General features: G+C 42.0%; 1 protein-coding gene across 4 annotated transcripts in view; it reads right to left on the bottom strand.

The window, feature by feature from the left end:
* Positions 1–14,127, bottom strand: part of NSD2 (nuclear receptor binding SET domain protein 2) — a 97,680-nt gene that overhangs the window by 59,852 nt on the left and 23,701 nt on the right. For 2 of the 4 annotated variants that reach the window (XM_063401473.1, XM_063401476.1), the window contains exon 1: positions 12,838–12,977. The exons of the other annotated variants lie outside the window; for them this stretch is intronic. The gene's annotated coding sequence lies outside the window, so the exon portion shown is untranslated. Of the gene's footprint in view, positions 1–12,837; positions 12,978–14,127 lie in introns of those variants that run through there. 4 annotated transcript variants of the gene reach the window in all.

Genomic DNA, 14,127 nt, shown 5'->3' with positions numbered 1-14,127 from the left:
GCAGTAAAAACAATGATGAATAACTATTGAATTGTCAGTTGCTATGGAAGAAATAATTTCTGAATCTCACCTTGTTTATTAATGCACATGATTATAATGCTTACAACTGGCATATTCCTCCAACTTGCATTTTTGATAGCTCTACATCAGGAGCAGCAATGTAAACATGTTCATAACTGAGCATGCTGTAGCCAGGCAAAGCTTCTTACAAATGTCAAGCCTGAATTCAAAGCAGCTGATGAACATGAAACCTTTTCATTTACAAAGATGCAGGAAAAAACCCACTAAATATCATAACTCTGTCACTCCTTAGCAAATGTTCCCGTCTCCCTAACATGCTGCTGTAAAATATCTACAAGATAAAAGGGTATCTTTCCACACAAGCTATATAGACTCATTTGAGAGATGAAAACCCTTCTCTCTCCAGGCACAAACAGCAGTCTGAAAATTTGGCATTAAACAAGGCAAGAACAGCAAGTGTACCTGAACACCAAGTGAATCTGCAAGAGAAAAAGTTCTAATCTTTCTGTAGTCAGATGAAGTCTGAATTACCAATAAAATCTCTGATAAAATGAGTAGAAAGCAGCCAACTATATTAAGTCTTCTTAAGAGGAATCAAAGATAAATGGAAACTCAGAACAGAATAAATGACTAAACCCAAAGAGAATTCATGTCCTTTCACAACATCTTCTCTGAAAACATGGACATGAGACTAACTCTTAACCCAATTAATAATATGACAGTGTTTCAAGCCGTGATTCAGCATATTTAACTGAAATCATATTTCTCTTAAGAAACAACTACTGACAAATTCTATAAATCTCTGGTCAAAAAGCAAACCTGCTGCGACTCACGTCACACAGTTACGGAGTGCAAAATTCCTTTACAAAACCGCCAAAACCAAGAACAAAACAACCAAAACACCGAACTGTTGCTAAATCTGTCCTTCCTTCCTTCCCAGGGACTCTTAACGGAGTAAAGCAGAGATTTGGTTTGGGAATGTGAGCTCCCAGTTCCCTCCGAGGCGGCAGAGCGGCTTCGTGCGGCCGCAGCGCCCTCCAGTGGGAGCCGGGCTCGGCGCGGCTCATCCCGGCCCGGAACAGCTCTAGGATGGCTCCATCCCCTGCTTATCCATCCCCTGCTTATCGGGGTATGGATTTCTGGACGAGGCCATCTGCATTTTGTAATCCACAATGTGCTCTGTGCTGCTTAATAATAACTCTTACTCTCATCACATACGTCTTGAAGGTACAAAGCCATCAAACTTGAGACACTCCTCCAAAAAAGCAGGAAATAATCTAATTAGTGTTATTGGTGCACTCCATCTCAGGACACTGGATGAATGAAAATGGATATCTTAAGAATGTCAAAACATAAAAACCGCCATAGTCACAAAATAACTCAAGCAGGAAAGGATTTCCTCAGATCATCTTTTCTGATCCCTTGTTTAAGGCAGATCAAACTTCTCAAGGCCTTGTCTGAACACTGGCCCATAGGTAACTCAAGTTGTAAGCTACAGTTTAAAAAAATCAAATTATTCTCTTTCTAGCTAAAAAACAAACAAACAACAAACCACACAAAACCAAAAAACCACAAAAACAAACAAAAAAATACCAATAAGGCCATGCAGTCAAAGACTGAACTTTTAGCAGTTACCTTGATTTGCCTGGTCCATCTGAAGATATACAGATTTCAAGAACTTCAGTGAGTGAAGGTTCAGTTCATGACTCTCACTAATACAGGTCACTAAAACCAGCTGAAAGCACTGAAAAAGGCTCCTTAAATCACTGGAGCCTAGAGACAACAAATCTAGGAGTAATACTGGTAAAAGTTAATGTACCCACAACAATAGTAAATGGGAAAACGAAGAGAAAGGCAGTAATTTGAAACTGTAAGATATCAGAAGCAGGAGATACAGATTATAAAACATGGAAAATAGATCATGTTTGCACAAAGATTTAATGGAGCCAAATGAGTAGAGGCTTAAAGCAAGAGGCAGAATAATGGGCTAAGATAACAGATGTGAGTACCTAACAGAAAATATAATCCCGTGGGGAGATGAGACATGTAGACAGCAATTTGCAGGTTAGTCACCATCTCTAGGACAACCAGTAGGATGGAAATTAGTGATACACATCTCAGTCCTCCTTGAAAAAATAAGCTACATTGTGCGGTCTGGTTAAAAGAAAGAACATGGGAATAACAAAGGGTTTCAGGAAAGAAGATCAAAATTGAAGCCAGGTACATTTGGCACCACCTTTACTGTACAAAAGGTAACACTGTAAAGAAGAAGAAAAAGGACCAGGCAGGCCCTTTGTGCGAAGAGGACACAGAGCAGAAAAGAAGGGGCAAGGAGAAAATAAACACCAACCAAGCAGTGCTGCTGTGAGTCTGGAATGAATGCAAGGAGATCCAGAAGCAAGATATGAAAGAATGAAATAAGATAGATCAGACAAGATCTGGCTGATTCAAGTTGTAAGAGTAAGATCCTGAAGCAGTGAGCATACAATTACATTTGGTAGCTAAAATCAAGTGCAAAAGCAATCCCTTATCTTTTTCTAGATGACTCTGTATGTATTGAAAAGGACAGTGGGGGAAGGGCAGGGAAAGGAAGGGGACAAAAGCACAACACGCTAGTAGCAGCTAATGAGCTTAAGCCAGTATCGTCCCCTACTGAATGTCTGGTGACCCAACAAGTACCATTTTCACTAACAAAGGGGAAAAAAAACCATAACCAGGAGTCTGCTGAATAAACATGATATTTTGGCTTGTGAACAAATAGCTTTCAGTATGCAGAAGATGATTTGTTATCAGATGAAGGTCTCTAGAATTTTTAATCAACAATGACAACTGGACAATCTTTGTAGTGGCTTTGTACAAATTTTCATACTAAAAAACAGGTTCTATATAAGGCAAACTATCTTGCAGACATTTTAAATCACGTATTAATTACTTCAAAGTTCATCATCTGACAGGAGTCAGGAGCCAAATACAGTTACTGTGCATGTCAGATTCCTCCTGCACTGTCCAGGCCACTATCATTTATCAGATATTTATTAGTCATTTCTTCCACATCTGCTGTAATTTCAGAGATGCTTTTCTAGTGTGTCAGAAGTAATGGAGCACTCCATTCCTTCCAATTCTGCCAAAGGAATGGAACTGAGTAAGTAACCACCAACAAGCACCTCCATTAAATATTACTTTTGTTTCTTACTCTGGTGAATTACTCAGGGCAGGCACAGGGAGATGGGGGAAAGAAGGGGAGGATGGCACACCTCAGTACAAATTCACAGTAAGAGAACTTTACCCTCGAAAGCTTTTTTAATTACCTACAAATCAGGCTTTCAGCTGGCATGAAAAAGCTAATAGGTGGCTGCTGCTTTTTTGTGTTAAAGTTGGCTTTCTGGTAAGTGTTCTCCATTGTCTCATCAATTTTAAGACAAAAGGTTATTCCTATTTTCAGATCAGAATGAGAGAAAATACTTAATGAGATTAGGAAGTTTACACCTTTTTGCTAATACATTTGAAAACTTGAGTATGCCTACTCATATAATATTGTATAAACCCCCTAAAATATCAAATAGATAAGTATTTACTATCCTATAGTACACTGTAATTACTCTTCACTACATCCAAACAACAAAAAATTACTACAGGATCTAAACAGAATTTTATTTTAGAAGAAAACACAACTAAAAATTGCATTGCAAGTTTGGCCAAAAGTTGTCACAAACCAGTTCTAGCCAGAAAATTCAAAAGTATTATCTCTCATGAAGAATTTACTGTAGTATCTAAAATAGAATTGAAAATAAATATACCAAACCTTTCTAAAAATTTACCACAAGTCTTAGGGAAGTTTTAAAAAAAGCATTTGTCCAAAGGAGACAATTGTTAATGTAAAAGCACCTGAAGTAAAGAGTTCATTAATCTTACAGCAGATATAACAACATAAAGCACATTTTGAAAACTCTGACAATAATTAGTGTACTAACAGTTGCACTTACTACCCAATATTACTTGCCACCAAATATTGCTTTGGCAGGAAAAAAAAAATCTATCTTTTAAAATTTGTTTTGGATTTTTTTTCCTGATGGATAAAATTTCTGAACTTTAATATCACAGCCTATTCTATGAACCAAGTATTTACTGCCTTCTTATCAAGACAATAGGTAATACCAACTTGTACACTTAAGAACCGTAGAATGGAAAGCAATTTCTTTCCCTTAAATGTCACTTCTACTGCAGAAAGCAAGCTTACAAAATGGATGGAGACTTGATTTCTTGTTCTTCCTTGGGAAAAGCTTTTGCAACCAACCCTTTTCTGTGGACAAGGCTAGAATATTCTGTAAGAGTATTCTTCCCCATGAGCTCCTTTTCCTAAAATCACAGATTTTTTTTCCACTGCTGCAGAAATTTGTTGCCAGTTCCATTCCTGTTGCTGGAGGTGTGTGAAGCAATGAGATACATTTGAGTAAAATCAAATTCTTCTAAGATGTTGTAATTCTGTCTGAAGAGAGACCACACATACCACTGTGGTGGGGCCACAGATCAAATAGAAAAGAATGGCTTCTCCTCTGCACATAAACAGAGAGGAACACTGGTGCCCAAAATGGTAAGAACTACTGAATACACCACCAATATTTAATAAATACAAAAAGGCAGCCCTCAAATCTGAGACTTTTCTGTGTCCTGGAGAGCTCCAAAGGGAATGGTTCCTCTCCAGCAGAATTAGGACTCAACAATTCAGTACTTCCTCAGTTTAGGTCTTTGCTCACCAATAAAATGATGTCTCTCCCTATCTTTCAGGTGGGCCAGAGTTGTGCACCTGCAATCTACGTAGCTTGGGAACAAAGAACCAAACACACTCACACAATCTCAAATAGTGCAGCCCTTTGGTGCAGAGTTCCTTATTTATACTGCTTTCTCACCTGGTCTAACACTACTTTAATTTCCCATCCTTTTTTAATCCCCCTGCCTTTTTTTTGTCAGCATCCCACCCCTACTCCTTGCCACACGCTTTCAGGATCTGGATTCTCTAGCTTACATAATTTCACTGCAGCAGATAAACACACTATAATCTGTTTCCTCTTCACTGTGGCCAATGATTCTGCCCTTATGTAGTTCTGTCATATATGTAATTGTGACAGCACAGCAATTGCCTGTAATAATAATAATAATAATAATAATAATAATAATAATAATAATAATAATAATAATAATAATAATAATAATAATAGCAATTTCTGATCATGCAAATTCTGAGGGAATGCAAGGAAGGGAAGATCAAATCTGGGATGAAACCACAAAATGTTATAAGTAATGAATCAAACTGCAGCGTTAACAAAATGTTATCTGCTACACCTCTACAGAAATCAGTGTTTCCCAGATCTGACCAGACAGCAACTAACTCTAATCCAAAGGCTACAATGATTTTGCCTAGACCCTAACAAGTCTGCTATCTTTGTCACAGCATTAAAACCTGTTCATCCAAGTGGGGACATTTAAATGCCAGAAGCACACTTGGTGCACTGGAATCATTCTAGGAAGCAGCAGTGACACTGGTGATATGTGAGGCTTAGCCAACACTATGAAGACCCAGCTATTTGTACACAGAGAGGGCATAATAACCCTAGAGCAGTATTTGGCCACATCTTGTTGTTTACAGAAGCAGCAACACATCACACTCGTAATGCACCTCCTCTAATGTGGACAAGTAATGTGTACAAATAGCTAATTTCTTTCACCCAGTACATTCAGCTTCACATCTCATAGCATTAGGCAAAGATCTGGAGGGTAAAGTTCACAGGTAATTAATCCTGACTCCAGAGCACTACAGAATTTTCCTTACAGATATGCACCATTCACTAAAAACTTCATATACCCACATCTGAACATAACTGACTATAACGTGATCCTGGCCATAACTTCACACAGACCATAACCATTTACGTGCAACTATATTAATAATTCTATCAGTGTATTACCTTGAGGCAAAACACACACATGCAGAGGGAACTGGTAGATGTATGCCAGGAACACTCAAACAAGGCCTGAGACTTCAAACATTAGACACTCTGCAAACAAATCCGAATACTTGCTATGAAGTGGCCTTTTTGACCACTTGAAGTATTTCCCTGTGCTGCTGGAATTTTACCATGCTCCTGCCAAAAGGAATTACCATCATTCTCAGGGTTCTTAATTCCTTTTTTTATTTCTTTTGCTACATCTACATCAAAAATCTCTCAGATTAGTGTAACTGTTAGAAGGTTTGGAATTTGAGTTTTAAGTTTCTATAGATATAGTGCAGGTTACCCATTTCACTTGAAGACAGAAAGATAAAACACTTCCCTGTCTAACAAACCAATTCTTTCCTGTCCACTTTCCAAAACTTCTGTGTAGAGAGGTTTGCAGTGGGTATCTCTTGCAATTTTTTGCTTTCCTTTCAGCACAGTACCGGCTTTGTGCATTACTTCACTGTCTTATCAAATTTAGTTCTTTGGACAAATTCTGCTGTACGTACTTCTCATGGGAAAATCTAGTTCTGACTGTAGAAGTAAGCAGTGCTAAGCAATTGTAGTTGCTCTCCTTACTTAGAGTTTCTGAAGGCTCAGCTATCACTACCATTTTGAGCCAGGCTTTCACCTGATGAATATGCACATGCATTTTCAGCTACACATTTTATGACTGGAACTCATTTTTTTTGCACTACTGCTGAATTTCAGTCACATTCCACATTTAATCCCAGCATTTGTTTCTAGTTTGTTCAGGAGTGCTACTATAAACCAGCTTCTGATAGTCTACATTTTGCACTCACAGAAAAATCACAACATTAATTTCATTCTGAAGCATTTGATTGAAAGTTGTTGGCAACCACTCCATACAGAGAAATGATCCATATTCACATCTTTCACCCTACACTGTTCTACAAGGTTCACATTTTGGCTTAAATCTCTCTGGCTTTATTACCAGACTAGAATCTAGGCATTCTTTACTACAGAGATAACTCCCCAATTTAGATGTTTCTGAGTGCCAGTGAAGTCAGGATCTTTGCTCTGATGGCATCCCATCAAGGCTGGCAAGTTCCAACAATTGATTTATCTGATATGTGATCTTGGGAACCTCAGCTCCAGAGACTAACCCATGCCATAGCAGGAACATTTACATTTCTGCTTCCTAGAATGAATAAATATGTGAAATGGGTCCCAAACACCATGACAGAAGGCTGCATTAGTGCATGTTCTTTCTAATGATTCTTTTATTCTTTAATAAGAAGCTTGTCAAAATACTTCAAATTACATTCAGATCACATTTCTAATGAGATATTCCCTAACTTCAGCCTTTTCTCTCAAAGATATTTTTGTCACAAAATATCTCATCTTCTGCTCCTTTGTGTATCTCTTGTTTACTAAGGCAGAACTCAGAGAACAGAACAGAACTCACTCCTGTTGCGTTCTTTGACTTTGGCAAAGAAAATATGGAATTCTGATCTTAGCCCTCAAGGCCAAATATGTTTGAAGATGATTTGTATACCCTGACTTTGGCTCAGTTGGTTGGAGTATGTTGCTAATAACCTCAGCATTGTGGGTTTAGTCCCTGTACAGGCCATTCACTTCAGCACTGGACTCAATGGTCCTTGGAGGTCCCTTCCAAATCAGAATATTCTGTGATTCTGTATAAAACACATTTTTAATGTGTATTTTAGCATGAATGTGAGATGCTAGTATTTTGTATAAGGCACAAGCCAAAGAGATTTCACAGACAATTAAATGGTCATCTCTGTCAGCCAACAGAACAAGACAGAACAAGACATCCTTGTGCTTCTTGAAAGAGACACAGAAAATCAACAATATCCTTCACAGAAAGCAGAGGAAAAATGGTAAAGTTTCTATGAAAATCAAGTTCAATAGCACATCATGCTGCAGTTTTCCAGTCATTTGTCACCTATGTATCCTTACCCTAAACAGGAATATAAAATAGCTCAAATTTGTGCTGGCAAGCTGAATACCAAAGTAAAAAAAGGATCAAATTGCTATCTTGCACCAAGATAAAAATAGGACAAGTTAAAAGGATGGGAAGAAAACTAGAAACAGAGCCATCACCTGTTGAACAATCCTTGCAATTTAAAACATGCTTTAAGTCTCTTATATACTTTACTAGTTTCACAGTCATAGATGAGAACCTGCATCAGTAATGCCTCAGGGCAAAGTCATTTTGCCCAATGTATGAAAACTCTGAAGTATATTAGGTTAGCACTTCACTTTTCCATACTCACTAAGTGCAATTTGATTGCTATGAAACATTCAACTCCATTTTCAAACACCTACTTTCCACATGCAGTTCATCACTGCATGGCACTGTAAAAACAACTTCCATGCAATGGTATTATTTCTTACATTAGCAAGGACAGTACAAATCTTGCTTTTGGTTCAATCATGATTCACAGGTATATGTTTATTGCACACAACATGCATTTTAAAAAATTCAGGTTATGTTATAATCTACTGTATACTTTGGACAGAAGTTGCTTAATTAATGTACCAGAAAGTCAATAGATTATCTGGTGCTAAAGTTTCGAATTGTTTGTCAGGCAGGTTAATGCACAGTCCATCATGCACTACTTATCATCACAAGGTACTAATATATATTAGTATATATTCCTGTTCACCACGAACTTTGAGTATTTTTGTAGCTTGTTGTTCAGCCAAAAGGGCAGCAGAATAGAGTATGGTCTACATTCTCCTTCTACATATTGCAAAAACTTCTCCTCCTGCTGATGCTAGAAAATATAAATTAACTATTATAGATATTGCCAAACTTGCTAAAAACACAAAAAATGACACTTGATGTATCATTTTAGTAAATTCTGTCAGTGTAAAATGACAGGAAAAAGGCAAATACACTTATACAGCTACCTCCAATGACTGTGAGTCATAGAGATGCTAATTTGAAGGTGCAATGAAGGGAAAAAATTGAGGTAGTTTCTCTCTTTTCCTTCAAAAATGTTCTCAGAATCAAAATCTTCCAAGTAACCATTAACTGTATAAAATAACTGACTGACCCATTCAAACAACTACATGAATTTACAATCAGCAGGGTGACTACATCAACAAGGTTGTCATTACCAGCCCCCTTTCTCCCAAGTTCTGTGAAATTACCCACCAAAGGAAATTCGGACTCACATGAGAAAGTATTTTCTCTCTTCACTTCACCTGAGTATTTATCCTGGTGCCATGTTCCATCTCCACTTCCCATTTACATCCCCAAAATTCCAGTACATCTTGGTGAAGCCATTTCTCAAAGCTACAGCCTAACTGGAAAGTGATGCTCCCTAGAAACAGGGGACTCACTGATCCACTTGGATCCACTTGAGAAGGGGCTCTGAGCAACCGGGGCTAGTGAAAGGTGTCTCTGCAGGGCTGGGGGTTGAAACTAGATGATCTTTAAGGTCTTTTCCAACCCAAACCATCCTCTGATCTCCATTCTTCCTTCATCCCAAGGCTGGATTTGGGAATTATACCACATCCATCACATCTACTCAACCATAAGGCCATTTCAGTTCTCCTTGCAGGAAAGTGATGGAAGAGCTTGAACAGTATAGCCACAAACAGGGTACTGAAACATGAAGTCATCATCTATGACATTATTATTAGTCCCACCCAAGCAGTTCTGTACTCATGCCTAATTACTGACTGTTAGGGAATCTTGTTTTCAGCAACACCACTTAGTGGATGCTTTTCACTGTACAGAACATTGCTCTCAAAGAGAGGTTTGATTTTTTTTTTCCCCTCAGAAAAGGTCTGGCCCTCTACTTTGCTCCACTGTGCAATTTTCATGCATTAAACCATCTTCTAGGCTTAAAACCTAAGAAATGTAACATGTAGTTATATAAGCAGGAGCGACCAGCAGTGATCAAATTGCTGCTTGTTTCTTCTGCTCATCACACACCAGATCCCTGACACAGGAATCTGAGCAGAGCAGGTGAACATTTATGCACACGGAGCCCCACGGCAGTCAACAGGCTTTGATCGACCACAAGGAAACACTCACATTTATCAGGCTGGAGAAACAAGATCTCACTGGGGAAATGTATTGACACTGGTGGAACAAAAAGCAGGCTCAGTGCAGAAGTGAGAGGTGAAAGGGCCACAAACAACAGGACACTGAAAACCAATCTCTTCTTGCCATTCCTCTGCCGTTTTACTAGTGCAGTGTTTTGGACACAAACTCACATGTATGTGTATATTCACCATCCAAATACTACAAACCCACCCATCAACACTCATTTTTGCTTCCAGTCTAAACCCAAGCAGGGTTGGTTTTGCTCTATTATCCAGCCTATTGTATGCAGGCAGTAATTTAAATGCAATAATCTCACCTGCAAAACTACCACTGGCTTCAGAAAAGGCACACAGCCCTACAGACAATAAAATACTTTTTTTTTAAATCTTACTAGCCTTTTGTTGGATTCATATTGAACTAAAAAGAAATATATTTTATTTTTATTTTCAATCTTCTAAATTACTTTAAATCTAGACCCTTAAAGTATAATGACCTAGTTTCTTCTGACATTTTCAAATAATACTTGATAAAGTAGGAGGTTGTACTGTACTTTTAATACCTGGATTTTTCCAAACATGTATAAGGGTGGATAGCTCTATAACCTTCACAAGAGCTAGTCATACAGTATCCAGTAATATTTACAGCATTTATATTCACATACTGAAAAAAAAAGATTTTCTGATGGCTGCATACTAGACAAAAATACTTGTATAATTTAATATATAGGATATAGATAGTTACTGAAGCAACCAAAAATTGCATGTACTCTAAATACTGAGCCCTGAGTAGCCCTGCTAAACAGTGGTTTAATTCTGTTTTTTCATCCAATAGTCAAATAATCCACAGTCAAATTCACCACACTGTGAAACTGAGGCGTTTATTAACGTTGATATGCTGCATTTCCCAAGTGAAATTCCCACAGCAAAGAAGCAAATAATAGTTTCAGCAATAAGTTTACAGCTATCCTACTAACATATGAACATTTTGGTAAAGAATCAATTTATTCTTGCAACTGAAGCCACATTTTCCATGTGCAAGGAATTTTAGTAACCTTATACATACATACGTATATCTATCTATCTACATATATATATATATCCATTTAAGTCACCAGCAAGGACTCTTTGCAAAATCTATTACAAACTTCATTGCCACCGTAGTGTTTATCTTTCTTGGATGTATGCAAAGGCTAAAAGCCAAACATATCTTCCTTTTTTTTTTTTTAAGCAGACCTATTTAGCTTACTCAGTGTGGGGTGCACTAGCTCCTAAATTTAACAATCATTATAAACCAATTTTAATGCAAATGCCAATAAGGAAATATTCATGCACACAAAATACATGGGCAATGACTGATACCAGCCTCTTGCTTGCCTTATGTCTGTTAGCAAGAAGCCCATTTTCTCTGAAATGTGTTTAAATATGGTGTTTACCATCTCTGTACTTCTATGACTGTTTACTCCTCCTTTCAGCCGACATATTTAAAAAAAAAAAAAGCCAAAACCGAAAAGCAAGTATAAATACGTTCAAGAAGTATGGCAAATTCCCTTCTCCACCCCCAGAGCGGTAAAGCCACAGCAGATGAGCTGTAACTATGGCCTTGGGAATACAAGTTCCCCAGGCTCTTTTACCACACAAATATCAATTCAAGTTACAAGAGCCCTGTCCTCTTGTGCTTAATGAATATTGAGCCAAGGAGCCCGCACGCCTTCGCAGGAATGTTTTCCTTCCATTCTCCTAACAAGGCTCTCCTCCTATGCCGGTCCAGGATGGGCTCCAGAAGGGTGTAAGTGGAAGGATCATCACACCAGGGTTTAGTGAGGAATAAATCAAACATGGCTTCCCCCTCCATACATTTCCAGAGTTACATTCACTCCTGCTGCCGTACAAGCTCAGTCCTACCCGGCGGGAAGGGCCAGGGGCAGCCTCCACCTCCCCAAACCCTCACCGCCACGGGGGGGACATTTGCAACCTCACTACCCCTTAAGGGGGCGGTTTAAAGCCTGGGGAGGGTTTTTTCCCCCTTCTCATCGGTCGTGTCCCCCCGCTCCGGTTTTCTTTCTGATCTGCACTGATTGATCCCCGTTCCCCGGGGAGGGAGGCGGGACGGGTGGGCACCTCTCCTTTACCCCTTTATGCTGCCCCCGACCTCCCGCAGCGCCGAGGAGGAGGAGGCGGTCAGGGGGGAAAGGATGAAGCTGCAACAGCCGGGACTCCGGCTCGGCATCGCTCCTTTCCGCTCCTCCGCCACCCAAGAGTCAGGCCCAGACAGCGGCACAAATCCTGCGGCAGCCTCCGGGGGGGCCGAGGGGCAGGCGGGGGGACCCGCGGCCCCGCAGCGAGGGCCAGGTAGCGGGGGGAGGAAGGGGGAGCGAACAAAAAAGCCCTCCTCCGGGGAGGGGGGAAACGGGAGCTGCAGGCTGCCCGGGGAGATGGAGACGGTAAGTTTGAGGGGAGCGGAGCCTCGGCGGACAGGGAGTCCCCGCGGAAAGCGTCAGGGAGGGAGGGGGGGCGCGGATGCGCCGCCACGGAACCCCCCGTCCCCCACGCCGCCTCCGCTGCGCTTTTGCCGGCCGGGGCCCGCGGTCCCGGCCCGGGAGAGAGCTCCCGGTGCCCGCGGCGAAGCGCGGGGCCGGGCGGCAGCATCCCCGCGGGCGGGCGAGCCTCGCCGCCGCCGCTCCCGCCGCTCCCGCCTCCCGCCCGGGGCCTGCGGGAACGTGCCCCGGGTGCCTCCTCCCTTCCCGCGGGGGAGAGCCAGCCGCGCTCCCGGCCTACCGACCTGTGCCCTAGCGCATCCTTCTCCCCGGGGAGCCGGGCGAGGCGGCGGCGGTATCTCGGTGCCGGGGAGCGGCGGGAGCCGAGGCGACACAGCGGCAACAGCGGCGGCGGCGGCTCCGGCGGGTCCTGCGCGGCGGCCCCGCCCCCTCCTCCGGCCAGAACCAGCGCGAAAAATCGGCGGCGCTGATTGGCCGCCGCCGCCGCGCGGCCCCCGGAGCGGCCGTTTCAAATCCCCCCGCGCGGAGCCGCCCGCACGCGCGGCCGCCGGGAGCGCCGCCCGCCGGCAGCGGGGCCGGGCAGCGGGGCCGGGCAGCGGAGCCGGGCAGCGGGGCCGCCCGGCGGGGCCGCCGGGCGGAGAGGGGAGCCCGCGCCCGCTGCCCGGGGAGGGAGGGAAGGCCACGGGGCGAGGTGGGGCCAGGCCCGCTCTGGGGAGCCTGGCTCGCCGCCCCCAGGTGGGCGAGAGCGCGGCCAGGCCCGCCCACCCCGGTGGGGAACGCTTTTTTAAAAACATCTTTACGTTGTTGTTAGTATTGGTTTCCTCTGGGGTACGGGGATGCTGGCCGTGAGCCGTCCCAAGGTGCGCAAGAACGCGTTAAACACTCCCCCGTCCCCCCCCTCACCCCCCTGAAAGGGAATATACAGAGGTCAGCAAAAAACGTTTAGTTTAAAATATCTTTATATTATTATTTATCTCCTCCTGGCCAGCTGAAAAGTGCTCTCCTCACCGCTGGCCTCAGCCACCATACACGTGCGCTTTCTGAAAATCCTGATTTAAGCCAAATGTTTTGACTTTCCGTACAACTGCACACAATTTGGAGGCTGTCGAATGGTTGTAAGAACCGAAGTGTGCCTGGCTGCAAATTATCCGGCCTGTCTCTTCTGGAAGTATGGCCTGGGTTATATTTTTTTCTAAAGATTGCATCAAAATAAGTACATGTGCTTGCAATTTGCCAATTGAAAACACAGCTTTTTTTTTTTTTTTTTTTGCTTTTTTTTTTTTTTTAAGGTCAAATCGTTAAAGAGCCGTCATGTTACAATAGGAACAAATATTCTCATGAACCGTTGCACCAGATAATGTAAAGCAGGTAATGGCCAGGTTTCTCAGGCTTTCAATGGTTTAATAAAGGATTTATGAGCACTGAGGACCTGTGTTTGTGTACGAGGCAGAGAATTGAGTTCCTCGGTGCTATGGATACTGCATTAACCTGGTAGCTAAGGGCCTATGGCAACTCCTGCCAAAGGTAAACATGATAATTGAGGGAGGGGAACACACCAGCATCATACTTCATGG

The sequence above is a fragment of the Prinia subflava genome, chromosome 7, assembly GCF_021018805.1.
Source record: "Prinia subflava isolate CZ2003 ecotype Zambia chromosome 7, Cam_Psub_1.2, whole genome shotgun sequence".
NCBI lineage: Eukaryota > Metazoa > Chordata > Aves > Passeriformes > Cisticolidae > Prinia > Prinia subflava.
The sequence above is the reverse complement of the archived record's forward strand: the minus strand, read 5'-3'. Positions and strand labels throughout refer to the sequence as shown.